The 14243-nt window shown below is 37.6% G+C and overlaps 1 long non-coding RNA gene across 2 annotated transcripts; it reads left to right on the top strand.

The window, feature by feature from the left end:
* Positions 1-4981: 4981 nt before the first annotated feature.
* Positions 4982-13402, top strand: LOC129052086 (uncharacterized). 2 transcript variants are annotated; one of them, XR_008516834.1, is made up of 4 exons: positions 4982-5515; positions 11407-11737; positions 11903-12013; positions 13322-13402. It is a non-coding gene; the product is annotated as an uncharacterized LOC129052086 (long non-coding RNA). The 2 variants fall into 2 exon arrangements; XR_008516835.2 differs by lacking the exon at positions 4982-5515 and adding an exon at positions 6472-6569.
* The last annotated feature ends 841 nt before the right edge of the window (positions 13403-14243 follow it).

Genomic DNA, 14243 nt, shown 5'->3' on the forward strand with positions numbered 1-14243 from the left:
AACCAGTACCATACTGTCTTATTTACTGTAACTTTACAATAAGTTTGGATACCTGATTAAGTCCTCCTACTTTGTTCTTCTTCAAGATTATCTTGGCTAGTCTTGGTTCTATACATTTCCATGTAAATTTTAGAATCACTTTGTTAGTTCCTTAGAAAAAGTTTTTGAAATTTTATTTGGGACTGAATTGATTCTGTAGATCAATTTGGAATAATCACCTTATTTATGATGTTGAGTTTTCAAATCCATAAACATGGTGTGTTTCTTCTTTTGTTTAGTCTCTCAGTGTTTTATAGTTTACCTTATAAGAGTCTTCTTATAAATCTTTTGTTTGATTTATTTATAGGAATATAATTTTTAAAAGTTATTGTATAAGGTATGTTTTTAAATTTTCATTTTCTAATGGTCACTGTTATATACATAGTATATAAATACTTCAAATCCAGAAAATTTGCTAAATTCACTAACTAATAATTTATTTGTAGATTTGTTTGAACTTTCCATACATACAATCATATTGTCTGTGAATAAGGAAAATTTTAATTCTTCCTTTTCAATCCTTATAACACATCATAACAAAACTATGAATATAAATGAGGCTAGTTCAATATTCAAAAATTGATCAATGTAATTAACTTACCTTGTCAACAAATGAAAGAAGAAAAAGTATATGATCATCCCAATAGATGCAGAAAGAGAATGTGACAAAATTCGACTGCCATTCCTGATAAAAACTCTCAGAAAACTAGGACTAGAAGGGAACTTCCTCAACCTGACAAAGCATCTCTACAAAAAACCTGTCAGTAACATCACATTTGATAATAAAAGATAAAAAGAGTGTTTTTCTGGCCAGGCACAATGGCTCACACCTGTAATCCCAGGACTTTGGGAGGCTGAGGTGGGCGGATCATGAGGTCAGGAGTTCAAGACCCGCCTTACCAACATGGTAAAACCCCGTCTCTACTAAAAATACAAAAAAGTTAGCCGGGTGTGGTGGTGCACGCCCATAATCCCAGCTACTCTGAAGGCTGAGGCAGAACTGCTTGAACCCAGAAGGTGGAGGTTGCAGTGAGCCAAGATCACGCCACTGAACTCCAGCCTGGGCTGACAGAGCAAGACTCCATCTCAAAAAAGAAAAAAAGAAAAAAAAAAAAAACAGAGTGCTTTTCCCCTAATGTTGGGAACACGGCAAGGAAGTCCACTCACCACTCATATTTAACGTACTGGATGTCTTGGCTAATGCAAAAAGGCAAGAACAAGAAATAAAAAACTTATGGCGTGGGAAGGAAGAAATAAAACTGTGTTTATTTGCAGATGACATAATTGACTATGTAGAAAATCGCAAGGAATCTTCAGAAAAGCTACTAGAACTAATGAGTGAGTTTAGCAAGGTAATAGCATATAAAGTCAACATGCAAATATAATTATATTTCTGTAACTAGGAATGAATAATTAGAAACTGAAATCAAAATAGCACCAAAAAATGAAATAGCACCAAAAATGAGATTTTCAAATATAAATCTATCAAACTATGTGTAGGATCTGTATGCTTGCAACTGCAGAACTCTAATGAAAGAAATAAAAAATGGGCCGGGCGTGGTGGCTCATGCCTGTAATCCTAGCACTTTGGGAGGCCGAGGCGGGTGGACGAGGTCAGGAGTTCGAGACCAGCCTGACCAACATGGTGAAACCCTGTCTCTACTAAAAATACAAAAATTAGCCAGGCATGGTGGTTTGCGCCTGTTGTCTCAGCTACTCAGGAGGCTGAGGCAGGAAAATCGCTTGAACCCGGGAGGCGGAGGTTGCAGTGAGCCGAGATCGTACCACTGCACTCCAGCCTGGGCAACAGAGCAAGACTCCATCTCCAAAAAAGAAAAAGAACACAAAATAGATTGTAGACCTAGATAGATATAAAACCTGAAACTATAAAACTCTTCGGAGAAAGCAGAAGAAAATTGTTGTGATCTTTGGTTAGGCAAAGATTTTTTAGATATGACAATCCATAAAAAAAAAGCTATTAAATTGTCAAAACTGGAAACAACCGAAATATTCTTCAGTTGGGTAATGTATAAACAAATTTTTGTACATCTGTATGGTGGAATACATACAACCACATGGATGGATTTCAGATGTAGTATACTAAGTGAAAGAAGCTAGCCACAAAAGGCTACATCTTATATGATTCCATTATATGACATTCTGGAAAAGGTAACAGTCTAGTGACAGAGAACAGATCAGTGGTAAGACTGGGGGAATGGTTTGACTAGAAAGCAGTAAAATGAAGGAATTTGGAAGGAAGGATAATCAACTGTTTTGTATTGTGGTGGTTACATGACTGTACATTTGTCAAAACTAGTACCCTAAAAAGGGCAACTTTCACTACTATATGTAAATTATACTTCAACTTTAAAAAAGCTGCTACAAAAGGATAAATTAAAGTAGAATTGCTGAGTAAAATGATATGCATATTTTTATTCAAATGTCAAACTACTTTCCAGGAAGGTGGTCCAATTTAAATCCTCTTTCCCCATCCTTGCAGGAGACGGATTGGGCAGCAATGGGCTTTTCAATCATTTTAACTTTTGCCAAACTGATAAGTGAAAAATGTATCTTGATATTGTTTTATTTTCATTAAAAAATTTTTAAGTGAAGCCAAACATATTTCACATATTAAGTAATCATGAGTAGTCTTTATTTTTCTGAATTGTCTGTTAATGTTTTTTGTTTCTATTAAGGTGTTTATTCATTTCCTGTTTAATTTATAAGCACCTTTTGTTTGTTAGGAATAGTAACTTCATTTCTATTTGTCATTTTGATTCTAGCTTTATTATTTTGGACTCTACTTTGAGTTTTTTACTGATTAGTTATTCTCTTATAACTTTTATGATTATTGCTTCCACTACAACATTGTAGAGACTATGCCTTTAAGGTACTTAAGTATTTTCTGTAACCTAAATACTTGATCAAATTTTATAAATGTTTCCTGATGCTGGATAAGAAGGTAAGTTCTGTTTTTAAAGTAAAATGCTCGATGCTTATCATTTAAACCAACCTTTATATTATTCAGATAGATTTCAATGCTTCTGACTTGGATTGGAAAAAGCATATCAGAATAATCAGAAATTTATGCTCAGTTCACCTCTCTTCCATACGTTTTATTCTGATCCAATGGGACTCATTTATTCTGGCTCCTGCTTCTCTTGTTGAGAACAGTAGTATTATAGTCCTTCTTACTCAGCTCAGAGGTGAATCTCTCCCCAGAAATTGTCATCAGAAGTGTTAAGCCTCATCCCTGGGGGCAGTCTACATCCAATGACTGGTTGATAGATACAGGAATACAAAAGTCTGCCCTCCTTGCCTCAATGGGGACATTTTTGTTTGTTTGTTTATACTTTTCTTATGGCATTTTTTTGGGGGAAGTCCTGCAGTATTGCTAAATTTTATAAATTGGGCAATGGGGTACTCTTAAAACGGAGACATTCTTGGTTTCCTACTTATTATTACAGATGATTTAACCCCTTTTACACCATGGAATACTATGCAGCCATAAAAAACGATGAGTTCATGTCCTTTGCAGGGACATGGATAACGCTGGAAACCATCATTCTCGGCAAACTATCACAAGAACAGAAAACCAAACACCACATGTTCTCACTCATAAGTGGGAGTTGAACCATGAGAACACATGGACACAGGGAGGGGAACGTCATACACTGGGGCCTGTTGCGGGAAGGGTGGGGGAGTAGGGGAGGGATAGCATTAGGATAAATACCTAATGTAGATGACAGGTTGATGGGTGCAGCAAACCACCATGGCACGTGTATACCTATGTAACAAACCTGCACGTTCTGCACATGTACCCCAGAACTTAAAGTATATTTTAAAAAAATGTTAAGCAAAAAATAAAAATAAAGACATAACAATGGACTTAAAAAAAATCTGAGCTAGGCACGGTAGCTCATGCCTGTAATCCCAGCACTTTGGGCGGCCGAGGTGGGTGGATCACGAGGTCAGGAGTTCGCGACCAGCTTGACCAACGTGGCGAAACCCCGTCTCTACTAAAAATACAAAAATTAGCTGGGCGTGGTGGCATGTGCCTGTAATCGCAGCTACTCTGGAGGCTGAGGCAGGAGAATCGCTTGAACCCAGGAGGCGGAGGTTGCAGTGAGCTGAGATCGCATCACTGCACTCCAGCCTGGGTGATAGAGTGAGACTCCATCTCAAAAAACAACAACAAAAAAAGGGCAGGACATTTTTTTTGAAGCACCACATTGGCTCCAGAGCTCCCTGCAGGATCTGCTGAGGGCTTTGTTGAAGTTCCTCTTGTGCCAATCCTGTTTCCACCATTCCATTACAGGTGTTATTCCTGAGAGTACTCTTGAATGCAACACAACCTCAGTCTCAGAGTCTGTTTCCGGACAACCTGACCTATGATAGTTACTTTTTGTTTACTTGATCTGTCAGAGATAGAGGGAGAATCAGAAAAGATTCTTTCCTTGCTTCTATTCTACCTCCTGCTGCCCTGCTTATATGAAAACTGATAAATTTATTATTGCAAGTGCAAGATACAAATATATAACTTTTGTATGTTTTGATGCAATTCTATTTAGAAATTACAAGTTCATGAAGCTAATTCATTTTGAATTGTATTCTTTTATTTGCTCTGATATTCTTTGCCCATTTAATATTTTGCCCTAATCTGTTTGATATTAGTATTGTACCCCTGCTTTTTTATTCTTTGAATCTGTCTGATAGACACTGGCCTGACCTTTAGCATTTGTGATATCACATTGTTGTTACTGAATCAAAGAATTTCTCTTTTAATGTATTTTAATTATTATAATTGATAATAATTATTATAACTGGTATGTCTTATCTTGCTTCTGTCATTTTGTTTTGTGTTTCCTGGTTTTTATCTTTTTTTCTTTTGCCTTTTGTAGATAGTTCTCTGTGTGTGTACTGTGTGTTTTGCGTTCATCTTCAGTGATCAAAAAGGGATATATCCTGTTTTAAATTCTGCTAATGATTACCTTTAAGTTTCCACAAATAGTATTGAACCGTTATTTCTATACTCTTCAGAGACAGAAGAAAATACAAAGTCAAAGTCTGTTTTATTAAGCAAGAGATTTGGCATAATTTCATTCCTCTCCTCATTTCTGTTTTTATGTTACTGAGTTTTAGATCCAAATAGTTGGTAAATTTTTACATTATATTTTATTATAATTTTTGTGAACGGTGGTTGTATAATTTTATTTGCATTATAGATTTTTACATTTTTAAGTAAATTTAAAGGATTACCATTTTTTTTCTCTTTTCATTGTGGTAATAGATACAACATAATTTTTTTACATTTAATTTTGTTTTATAACCAAATTTTTTTTTTTTTTTTTTGAGATAGGCCTCACTCTGTTGCCCAGGCTGGAGTGCAGTGGTATGATCTTGACTCATTGCAACCTCCGCCTCCGGGGTTCAAGCGATTCTTGTGCCTCAGCCGCCAGAGTAGCTGGGATTACAGGTGGGCACCACCATGCCTGGCTAATTTTTTGGTATTTTTATTAGAGATGAGGTTTCACCATGCTGGCCAGGCTGGTCTCAAACTCCTAACCTCAAGTGATCCACCCGCCTTGGCCTCCCAAAATGCTGAATATAACCAACATTTTGAATTCCATTTCAGTTTATTACAATATAAACTACCAATCCATATGCCATCACCTCTTTCTCTCTCTTCCTCCTCTTAATCAAAGGTGAATTTACTTGTGTGTCTGACAAAGGAAAGCAACATCATTTAGGTGTGAGCTCAAGTTCTCTCAGCAAAAATGTGAAGAGTTAAATGTATGATGAAAAAAAGTATTTCAAATAATGTAATATTCTGATTGAGTGTCTGGTTGGCAGATTACAAATATTATACAGCTTTCTTTGAGAGAAATCAGTCTTGTTTCACATCATTGATGCTGGGAAACTGGCTTCAATCAGGTCTAGAATGGGTTGTGTAAAATTCCAAGGGGCCTAGAGTCATGCAGTAGACATGCTGAATTTCAACAAAACAGTCCACAGAAGTTTTGATTGTAATTATGTTGCACCCGTAGATCAATATATGGAGAACTATCATTCTGACAATATTGAGTTTTGCAATTCATGAACATTATTTAGGTCTTCTTTAATTTTTACCAGTAATGTTTTCAGTGTGTATGTATTCCATATATTCAAATTTATCTCTAAATATGTTATAGTTTTGTCGCTATTGTAAATGATATCTTTTAAATTTAGTTTTTGGATTGTTTGTTGTTAGTATATAAAAATACAATTGACTTGTGAATGTTTACTTTGTGTCCTGTGACCTTGTTAAATTCATTTACTAGTTCTAGTGTTTTTTGGTAGACTCCTTTGGTATTTTTTACATATATGATCTTATTTATGAATATAGTGTTACTTCTTCCTTTTCAATCTCTGCTTTTATTTCATTTTCTTGACTTATAGCAAAGATAATTTCAATATTGAATAGAAGTGATGAAAGAAAACAACCTTGCTTTATTTCCAAGCTTAGGGGGAAGGCATTCAGTCATTCACTAGTAAGTATTATGCTAGCTATACTTATTTTTTTTTCCTGGTGCCCTTTATCAGTTTGAGAAAGTTTTCTTCTAATTCTAGGTTGCTGTGAGTTTTTATCTTCAATAAATGTTGAATTTTGTCAAATGCTTTTTAGGCATATGGTGTTCTCCTTTTTTTTTTTTGTTTTGTTTTGTTTTGTTTTTGAATTGGGGTCTCTTTCACCCAGGCTGGAGTGTAGTGGTGCAATCTTGGCTCACTGCAATCTCAGCTCAGTTTTCTTCTAATTCGAGGTTGCTGTGAGTTTTTATCTTCAATAAGTGTTGAATTTTGTCAAATGCTTTTTAGGTGTGTGGTTTTTCCTTTTTTGTTTTTTGAAATGGGGTCTCTTTCACCCAGGCTGGAGTGCAGTGGTGCAATCTCGGCTCACTGCAACCTCCGCTTCACGAGCTGAAGCTCAGGATTCTTGTGATTTAGCTTCTGGAGTAGGTGGGACCAAAGACACGTGGCACCACACCCAGCTAATTTTTTTTGTAGAGACAGGGTTTTGCCATGTTGCCCAGGCTGGTCTCAAACTCCTGATCTCAAGTGATCCACCTGCCTCAGCTTCCCAAAGTTCTGGAATTATAGGCGTGAGTCACAGTGCCTGGCCTGGCTTTTTCCTTTATTCTGTCAATGTGGTGAATTATGTTGATTTTTAAAGAATATTAAACCAATTTTGCCTTATTGGGATAAACCTTACTTCATTACGATGCATTATCCTTTTTATAAAATAATGGATTTCATAAATTTTAAAGACTTTTGCATCTCTCTTCTACTTCTCTATTTTTTGAGCTCTGCTTTTCCCCCCGATCTCTTGGTCTACTGGAGTATACCTTTTAATGCTTTTTTTTAAGATGTGTTTTTTTGAAAAAGCCTATAATACTATTTATTATCAGATATAAAAGTAAGTATAATTCCATAATATAAAATTGTCATTGTTCATACATGACTATATATGTGTATCTATCTATCTGTCTGTCTATCTATCTATCTATCCATCCATATATCCTCTCTATATAAATGGGAGTATACTATACACACTAATTTTTACTTTGTTGTTGTTTTTTAAATCTAACAATATATCCTAGAAATCACTCTATAGAGATATAGATATATTTCCCATATTCTCTCTCTCTTTCTTTCTCTTTGAGACAGGGTCTCACTCTGTCACTGAGGCTGGAGTGCAGTGCTGCGAAATAGCTCACTGCAGCATCAAACTCCTGGGCTCAAGCTATCCTTCCATCTCAGCCTCCCAATTAGCTAGGATTACTGGCATGCACCACCATGCCTGGCTAATGAAAAAAAAATTTTTTTGGTAGAAACAGGGTCTCCCTGTGTTGTCCAGGCTGGTCTCAAATCCTGGCCTCAAATAACCCTTCTGCCTCAGTCTCCTGAAATGCTGGGATTATACAGCCACCAGTCCAACTCCATTCTTTTAAATAGCTGCATGGTACTCCACGGTATAGATGTGCCCAAGTTATTCAGCTAGTCTGCTACTGATGGAAATTTAAGTTGTTTCCAGTCTTTTGCTATTACCAATGATGCTGCAACGAATAGCATGTATCATTTTATTGGTTTGCCAATATGTATTTTAAGTGGAATTGCTGGCTCAAAGCTAACTACATATATGATTCCACTACGTGCTCCCAAATTCTCCTCCAAAGGGGTTGTGCCATTTTTTTATTCTCACCATCAATGTATGAGACAGACTTGCCAACAGTGTGTGTTGTCATCCTTTGTAATTTTTGTCAGTCTGATAAATGAGAAATGGTATTTCAGTATTGTTTTAACTTGTATTTTTCTTATTGTGAGGTTGAGCATCTTTTTATATGGTACAAACCATTTGAATTTCTTTTTCTGAAATTTTCTGTTTATTTTCCTGGCCCATTTTTCTAAAAAGGGCATTGGCATTTTTCTTCTCTATGTCTACAAGCTCTTTCTACATAGGATGTCAACCCTGTGCCTTGATGTAAGTAGCAAAGGTATTTTCCCAGTTTGTCATTTGTCTTTTTACTTTGCTAATGGTATTTTTGACATGTAAAAGCTTTTAATATTTATTTTTAGGTAATTAATATATTTCCCTTATTCTTTCTGGATTTTTAAGTCACAACCTTACTCCTGTGTTATAGAAATATTTGTGTTTTTTTCCTAGTATTTTATATATCTATATATCTATATCTATATATATATATTTATATATATATATATATATATATATTTTTTTTTTTTTTTTTTTTTTGAGACGGAGTCTCACTCTGTCGCCCAGGCTGGAGTACAGTGGCGCGATCTCGGCTCACTGCAAGCTCCGCCTCCTGGGTTCACACCATTCTCCTGCCTCAGCCTCCCAAGTAGCTGGGACTACAGGTGCCCGCCACCACGCCTGGCTAATTTTTTGTATTTTTAGTACAGACAGGGTTTCACCGTGTTAGCCAGGATCGTCTCGATCTCCTGATCTCGTGATCCGCCTGCCTCGGCCTCCCAAAGTGCTGGGATTACAGGCATGAGCCACCCCGCTCGGCCTGTTTCATATTTTTTAGATAGAAATCTTTCATCAATTTAGAATTTATTCTGATGCAGAGCGTGAAGAATAGATTCAATTAAAAACTTTTCCATGTGACTGCCTAGTTGTCCTAAATCAAATACCTTTTTGCTACTAAAGCAGCTAAGATCCTGCCTTTATCATATACTAAATTTTAATATGCAGCTGTTTCTATATTTGTGTCTTTATTTATGTGTTTTTAAAGAAGAGTATATGGATGGTACATTTTGGGTCCCTGTAGCATAACTCTATGTTGCCTTTATACATCTTAGCTTGTTATAAAATTCTCATCTCATTGCCTCCCCTCTGCACCTCACCCCTTAGGCAGACATTTAGATTCTGGCATAAGCATTGTAGAGAAGTCCCTGTCTTAAAAAAAAAAAAAAAGTACCTTCCTACCTCTTTTCAGGTATTATATCTTTTGGTAGGTGAAACTTGGATGGTTTTGTCTGTTTTAGGTTTGCTCCCTCTGCCTTACAGTAAAAGCAGATTCTGTTATTAAGCATCTGTTGAATTTGAGGAATGCGGAAAAGTAATCTGGTAAAAAGTATCTTCCTCAATTTTGAATCTATTTTGGATGTATTCTCAAATTGAGCATATAAGCAAATGTGTTAATGTCTTTAGGAGCCAGGCTTCTCACTGTAGAAGGAATATATAAATATGGAACAGGATAAAGCAAGGAATAACCCTGTAGGGATGAACTGGAATTGGAGTTATTGGTATAAATTCATGATTTCTAAAATAGGTATGTGCACGTTTATGTGCATAAATATATAGGTATGTGTATATATGTGTGTATTGTATGTATATGTATACGTACATATGTATATACATGCATATATTTCCTAGCTCTTTCCCCTACAAAGGCCAAGAAGCAAAGATGCCCCAATAGCGATGAGCACACCTACAGACCAAATCTTGGTCTCTAATACTATTTTCCATTAAAAGGAAAAATAGGGCTTTGTGAACAAATGGCTGATTCCAGGGCTGGGGTAAGTGCAAGATGATCCTGAATCATCTTGTTACGCCAGAAAATAAAGTAGTGCTCAAACAAATCATGAGTCACGTCGCAAGGACACAGGAGCCAGCCTTACATAGTTCCCATTGGCCAACTCTGGAACAATTTGAGGACCAAAATAATTAAGTATAGTAATGAATTTTTCTAAGTAGGAATTCATGATTACCTGCTGATAATAGATGGATTAATAAACAGAGGCAAAGGAAGGTCTTTTGCTTGCAGTAGAATGCTGAGCTGTAAGTATGGAGGGAGTGTAGGGGTTGGAAAATCATCATTTTTCAATAATTATGGTAAAGATGAGATCAGGCAAGAATCATTAATGGGTGCTAAATCTAGGGGGAAATTTTGGTGAGGAATTGTATATTTGTATGGTCTTAAAGTGTCTTCTCACAGACTGCTTATTAGTTACTAGGAGAAAATTAAACCCCAGTAATTATTCAGTGGAGAAATGTGGGCAATGTCTTGCCCAGGTGATCAAAATTAACAGTACCAACTGAGGGGAAGACAGACACTGTGTGCCTTCAAATGCAATACCCTGTGCAGTATTCTGGCTGGGTAGTTTTAGAGGATTCTCACTCTAATAGTCATTACAATATTTTCACTATAATTTCAAGGAAATGTCAGACAAACACAAAATTAGGAGAATTTCATTTAAAAGGAGTACCTGCTACTGGAGGAAACCAAACCAAACCATTTGTGTTTAATGGAACTTAATGTAGAGCAAGCTCATCCAACCCATGGCTCATGGGCTGCATGTGGCCCAGGGAGGCTTCAAATGCAGTCCAACATGAATTTGTAAGCTTTCTGAAAACATTATGAGATTTTTTTTGTGACTTTTTTTTTAGCTCATCAGTTATCGTTAGTGTTAGTGTATTTTATGTGTGGCCCAAGACAATTCTTCTTCCAGTGTGGCCCAGGGAAGCCAAAAGATTTGACATCCTACTGTATAGAGTGAGGGAGGCACATCATCACATGAATGGTTGTATAATTAAACTCATATCAGGCATCATTAAACTTCTGTTTGTAGTTGGATATACTTCCCTTAGGAGCTGGGGAAGACATTTTATTTTGGAAATGGCTCATGCATTGTTTAGAATTTTTTTTTAAATAAAGCACTTAACACATGCCAAATACAAGAAGTAGGAAGAACATTTACATGATCTTCAGGAACATAGTATTAAGTAAAGGTGAAACCAAGAAGTAATAGTTTCTGCCTTCCTTGATTTTTTAATTTAATTTAATATTTTTTTTTTTTTTTGAGATGGAGTTTGGTTCCTGTCACCCAGGCTGGAGCACGGTGGCATGATTTCGGCTCACTGCAACCTCTGCCTCCAGGATTAAAGTGATTCTCACGCCTCAGACCCCTGAGTAGCTGGGACTACAGGCACCCGCCAGCACGCCTGGCTAATTTTGTATTTTTTAGTAGAGATGAAGTTTCACCACGTTGGCCAGGCTGGTTTCGAACTCCTGACCTCAAGTGATCTGCCCACCTCGGCCTCCCATAGTTTGGGGATTATAGGCTTGAGCCACTGTGCCTGGCCTGATTTTTTAATTTTAAAGAAGACAGAACAAATACAGGAACATGCAAGAAGGTTTGACTATAACATGTTTTGTGGATTTCTTCCTAATCACGGCTTTCTGTTTGCTATGCTTTTGTGCTCAGAAAACACCTGAAAATGGTAGTTGCTTACACAATCAGATGCTTGACAATAATCCCAGGAAAATTATCCTTATCTTTCTTTTATAATGAATTCCAGGAACAATCAGGTCAATGGAGCATCTTCGGTGCTGTTGAGAACTACCAATTTTGTGACAATCATTGAAATTGTGCTGCATTACAGTGTCTTTGAGGACATACAAACAAACCAGTATGTAAATAACATTATTTCTCTTTTCAGCTGTGGTTTTCTTTTTCCATGTTAATCAAATCCAGTGTTATTGAAGACAATATGGCATGGAAAATTATATCTGACTTTTTTTCCTCAGGTGGTTATTATTTTACAATTATCTACCAAAATAGAGGTCAATATTTCATCAGTTTCCATATGTGAGACATTGTCCTCCTGTGTTATTTACAATACATGAAAGCCTACTTAGCAAACATGAAGAAATAAAATACGTTCAGCAATCAAAAATTGGGACATGACTGCCTGTTACTAAATAAGATGAGCTAGGGTTGTGAAATAGGCTTTTATGGGAAGACTGTTTCAAATTTATGAGTGATGATATGAGAAACTTTTTTTTTTTTGTAGACAGGGTCTGGCTGTTGCTCAGGCTGGAATGCAGTGGCCTAATGTTGGCTCACTGCAACCTCCACCTCCTGATCTCAAGCCATTCTCCCACCTCAGCCTCTCAAGTAGCTGGAACTACAGTGGAACTACAGGTGGACAACACCACACCCAGCTAATTTTTGTTATTTTTTGTAGAGACGGGGTTTCACCATGTTGCCCAGGCTGGTCTCAAACTCCTGAGCTCAAGCAATCTGCCCGCCTAAGCCTCCCAAAGTGCTGGGATTACAGGCATGAGCCACCGTGCCTGGCCTGGGAAGCTCTTTTAACAGAGGTGATGTAAAGTAGAAAAAGCAGTGGGCTCAAAAGGCTGCTGCCAACTGCCTAGGTGACCTTAGACAAATCTTCATACCTCTCTGAGTCTCAGTTTTCTCACCTGCCAAGTTGAAGGGTTTATACTGGATGATTTGTGAGGTCTCTCAAGGAGATTAAATACAGTGGCTATGCAGCCTACAGGGTCACACCCAGTGCAGAGCACAGCTCACCTGGCAGAGGCTGGAGAATGGGGACAAAAGAATAGGATGAAAATCTTTGGAGAGAATTGAATGATTGCCTCTACAACTCTTGCAAGTCAGGGTGTATCCCACCTCTTCCAGAAAGTCAGGTTCCAGAGAAGACAGCAGGAAAGAGGAAGGTAGGATGTCAGGATAGTGCAGGATACCAGACAGGACTCAGGGCAGGAAAGAGGTGAGAAGCAAAGTGGAAGCCAAGGCTTTATATATGGAACCAACCAAAAATGAGCTGTACAAAAAGGAAGGAAGAGCTGTAATTGGGCTAATAACAAAGGCACTTCAAATAAGATTGGCAGACTTTGCTAGAGATGCCTCAGGGCAACCAGAGTAATTGCAGCGTGCAGAAATGAAAGTCCTTTTAAACTTCTGTTGACAGCCTGCGATGTGCTTGGGAGTTGCTGGAAATAAAAAAAACTGAATCACACATAGCCCGGCCTCTTAGGAGTTTAAAATTTGGAGGGAGAGACAGGTATGTATGCCACTAACCGGGCTATCCTTTAGTTTGCAAATGGCACTAAAACAGCGGTTCAAATCAAGTGCTGTGGGAACACAGAAAATTAAATATGGTTTAATTAAATCTGATAGGAAGGATAAGGAAAGACTTGGTAATGGAAGTGATATTTAAACTGGGCCTTGAGAAATGAGTAGGATCATCAGGTGGAATGCTAGGGGAGGGTAGAAAGGACAGCACATGCAGAAGAGTGAGAGAATGAGATGGTACTATGTGTCTGCCACCCAGTGAGAAGCTGAGTGTAACTGGAGTGGAGGGAGCACTAGCTAAGTCGTAGAGGTAAAGCCAGAAGACACACTGTCCCTGGATGGGGAAGGGCTCTGACTCTTATGTTAAAGAATGTGGGCCAAAATCCAGTAAGAGACTGGATGGTGTCATTAGTACCAGCCACTTGGGCAGGTTTCTAGCCAGCCAGGCCCAGCCCGTTAGAGGCTAAGGGTGGAGGAGAGGATGGGCTGGCAGAGGGAGGGAGGAAAAGAGAGGAGTTAAATCAGTCTTGCAGTTTGAAGCTAGAATGAGTGGTTAGGAATTTTAGTGAAATTCCTAAAGAAGAAGGAGATGGTTTGAAGGGAGAGAGATAATAAAGTAATTTGGGTAAAGTTGGAAACATCCATGAGAGGCTTACCATTAGGCTATTGATAATGTCATTCTGGAACTTGAGCGAGAGCCAGGGCTGGGTTTAACTACTTGGGAATGGAGGAGGTACTGAGATTTACTCAGATCTGATGCCCCTCATTGCTTTCCATAAAGAATGTGGTGATGTCAGTCACATATATGCCTGGTTCTG

Source organism: Pongo abelii, chromosome 21, assembly GCF_028885655.2.
Source record: "Pongo abelii isolate AG06213 chromosome 21, NHGRI_mPonAbe1-v2.0_pri, whole genome shotgun sequence".
Classification (NCBI taxonomy): Eukaryota; Metazoa; Chordata; class Mammalia; order Primates; family Hominidae; genus Pongo; species Pongo abelii.